This window comes from Cupressus sempervirens, chromosome 8, assembly GCF_028749045.1.
Source record: "Cupressus sempervirens isolate cs-2001-9-10 chromosome 8, ASM2874904v1, whole genome shotgun sequence".
Classification (NCBI taxonomy): Eukaryota; Viridiplantae; Streptophyta; class Pinopsida; order Cupressales; family Cupressaceae; genus Cupressus; species Cupressus sempervirens.
The window spans coordinates 494,339,934-494,344,079 of NC_143125.1; positions in this window are offsets into that span (position 1 = coordinate 494,339,934).

Genomic DNA, 4,146 nt, shown 5'->3' on the forward strand with positions numbered 1-4,146 from the left:
GACTTTTAGATGGAATCAAGAATGTCACTAACAAATGCTGAGAAGATATTTTTTGTTGGTGTTGCTAGCTGATGAGCTCTAAATCCATGACTGACCATAACTGCATAGGATTTGTTCCGAGTCTGTAGCTAAAATCAAACCACTAGAAAGGCCTCAAGATATACCATCGTGTACCATATGTAAGAAAATGTCTATCTCTTGTGAATCAAGGCATCTAAGGATAATTGGCTCAATAGAAATGGCATGTGGGATTTCACTAATGATGACATATGCAAAGGCTTGTTGGATAAAGGACTGATTTTGGTTGTTGGACAAATTAGGTAGCTAGATTTGGGGATAAACAAATGGATATAAGGGAGGGTTGGGAGGTTTGAGACCAATGACCTTCAATATGAATGTTGATTGAGAGAGCTCCAAAAGACTTTGTGGCATGTTGAACACTCGAACACTGATATTCATGGCATCATATTTTTCATTTTCTATCAGTGGGAGCTTCTTAGCTTTTGATTTTTTATGGTCTAATGGTGCCTTTCAATTTTCACCAAGAGACCTATTCTTGTTATTTATTTCTCTTTTTGCTTTGTAACTAGAAGGTGGAGTAGGCTCCCCAAAGTATGTCAATGTATTATCTTTAGAAGAAATTGCTTCTTTATGATTTTTAGTCATAATGCCTTCAAGGTCTATTATGAGAGTGTCATCATCGTTGAATTGATCAAAAATTGGTGGTCCACGTTGGTCCCAATCCAAAGGTTCAGGATAACTTGAGGAGATGTCATCATCAGTGTTGAATGGGCTTTGGTTAAAGGTAGATATATGGGTAACTGATTCAACTGGGTCATTGGGGTTATGCTTAGAGGCTAGGGGATTGTTGGTTTAGAGTGGGATATCCTCAGATGCCTTTTCATCGTTTGAAACATCCATAGTCTTACATGTAGGTACCGTGGTACTAGGAGGACCTATTCGTAATGATTTAAATTCAAGCCCCAAACTAGGAGGTTGTCCTTCTGTAGTGATAGGTTCAATGATTCCTTGTTTCTAAGATCCAAGACCACTATAACTATCATAGCCTTGTTTCTGTATGATGGTAAACCAAAGTCCATACTTGCTAGGAGATATCAAAGTGAGTTCTCGTTCTGCTTTTGCTTTCTCAATACATATGGATGTATTCTCATTGATAGAAGTATCATTCTTTGTACTGATCTTTGAATGTTGTGCTTGAAGTGGTTGTGATTTACCATGAGATTGGGGAGAAACTAGTGACTCCCTAATGTGAGAGACTTGAGACATAAAGTACTCTCCACACCCATTGTCTTCAATCTTCATCTTTTCCTTGGCTTTACTAAGTACTATATTGGCATCCACATACTTAGAGGGATTTGTGGTTTGTGCTTCATTGTTTGTTGGGATTTGGAATGCAGTAGCATCTCTTAGATTAGCACAAAACTGGAAAGGATCTAGATCGCCAGGGATGGTAACCTCCATGTTGTGATAGGAAAACTTCAAACATTGATGATATGTAGAAGGGACTTCTTCCATAGCATGAAGCCAAGGGCATCCTAGTATCATGTTGCAATTCATTTCGATGTCTAAGACATGGAACAATGTGTCTTCAATAGCTGGACCAACTCTAACAGGTAATGTGATGATGCCCCTAGAGAAGCGTTCACCGTCATCATAAGCTTTTGTTGTGATTCTTCAAGATGGATCCACATCATCTTTAGAATAACCCAAATTGTTGACAACCTTAAGAGTACAGATGTTCAGTCCTGCTCCTCCATCTATTAAGACACATCTAACTTTGGCATTATGGATGAAGACTTCGAGATAAAGGGGATCATTATGGTTAGGTTTGTCCTTAGGAATATCTCGAGGTGAAAAAGTGATATGTTGTGACGCAGATAGGTTCCTAACCATGGCTTGGAACTAGGCAACATCAATTTTATCTAGGACTACTGACTCTTTAAGGACTTGCTCCAAGATCTTCTGATGTTGGGGAGATGCACGTAGTAGGTCCAAAATGGATATTTGTGCAGGGGTTTTTTCAAGTTTTTCAACAAGGCTATAATCAGATGAAGTAGGAGCATTAGGTCTACTTGGGGGTGTAGGTCTAGTAGAAGCATTAGGTCTAGATGAGGCTCCAGGTAGGGTAATCTTGCTACGACGTGTAGTGATAGCACAACGAGGGTCTTCAGCCTTCAATGTGAATGTGGATATGCAGAAGTCAGACTCATTAAAGCAATTGATGGTGTAGTCATAACCGGTACGTGTGTAATTCACATTACCTTGTGAGTTTGAGTTTGAACTAGAGGGTTTCTCTTTGTTGTTATTACCCAAAGGATCTTTGAAAATAATATGATTAGAGTTGGATGCTAATAGTGATGGATCAACTGTGATGACACCATCATCAATAAGATCTTGTATTGCATGTTTCAATTGGAAGCACGATGAAGTCTTGTGTCCTTTGGTGTGATGGTAATCACAATACTTTTTGTCATCCCACCAATCTGCTTTAGTTAATGGTTCATCTTTGATTGGGGGTAGCTGTAGGAAGTTATTACTTAGTAACTATTGTAATGCAATCTCAAGTGGTATTCCCAATGGTGTGAATTTTCTATCCTTGGTTCTAGGATGTCTTTTGTCTTGTGTGGAAGTCTCAGTTTTCTATTGTTGAGGTGTTGTTTGATTAGGAGTTTGTGAATTTATAAGGTTTACACCTTTCAAAGTTAGTTGAGGTTGTGTTGTGCTAATCGTGTGTGCATCTACAATGCCATCATTAGTCACGTTCTTGTTTTTGGAGAAAAATTTTGCCTTATCATTAGACGAGTTGGTATTGGTGTTGTCCTTGTTTGTCTTGAGAATTCCCTTATGGATAAGAGAATCTTCAATACTAGACCCTTTTTTCATGAGTTTAGAAATGGTGCTTGGACTCTTGATTTTGAGTTCATACATTAAGTCTGGGACTAAGTTTTCAATGCACAAGTTTACTTGTTGTTCTTCAGGAATGTCTAGTGAGCATTGACTAACTAAGCTTCTCCAACGGAGTAAGAATGTGATGAATGGCTCTCCTGTCTTTTGTTTAGTTGAGCACAAATCAGAAAGTGTCACCTCATTTGTAATGTTAAAGGCAAAGTGGGAGATAAACTTGTCTGCTAGCTCTAACCAAGATTTGATATTACCAGGAAGTTTGGAGTACCATTCAAGTGCGGGCCCACCTAGAGAACGAGGGAACAATCTCATAAGGTAAGTGGGTTCATCACTGAGTTCAGTACATGAAGCACAAAATTCTTGAATGTGGTCAATAGGGTTGCCTTTTCCTCGGTATTTTTCAAATCTTGGAGCTTCAAAGTGTTTTGGGAATGGAGGCATATACAGACTTTTATCGAATGGATTAGGACGTAGGTCCCTTTCTATATATAGAGCCTATTTCTTTTGGACTCCTAATGCCTCGACTTGTTTGGAAAGTTGTTTGAATTGTTGTAATAGTTCTTCATTAGGATTTTTCATGATGGTCATTCCTTCAAGTCTTTTGTGTGTATGAGTAGACCGTTTGCTGTGGCGAGAACTATGTCTACTTGGTTCTGACATTTCTGTGTCTGATGAGTTTGATGAAGTGTCGCTAGGTGGTGGAGGTATGTTGGTACCTCAAAGACAGAAAGGTCCTTGTTGTTGGGGAACTTGTTGTGGTATTTGATGTGGCACTTGTTGTGGGATTGACTGTGATTGTTGTACCATGTGTTGTTGTTGTTGTTGGGATACCTCTATTGGTTGTATGTGAGACCATGTATTACTTGTTGTTGTAGAGGTATTTGTTAAGGTTTTTGTGGCACATGTTGTCGTTGTAACAAATGTTGCAGGTATGCGATTTGTTGCTCAAGGCATCTTTGGTATTCCAATTGTTTCTTGAGTTGCTCTGGTTGTTGTTGGAATTGCTGCTGAAATTGTTGTTGATAAATTGTGTGTAAGTCAAGTGGGCCCACATAGGATTGGGTGTTAGGAACATTGGATGTTTGCCTCACTTGTGGTTGTTGTCGTTGTGTTTGATCTTTTTGTTGATATGTGGGATGTGTGTCAAGCAAATGTAGACTTGCTTGTGCCTTGGAAGTGTTGATTCCTTGTACCATTTTAGGTTGTTGTTGTCGTGGGGGT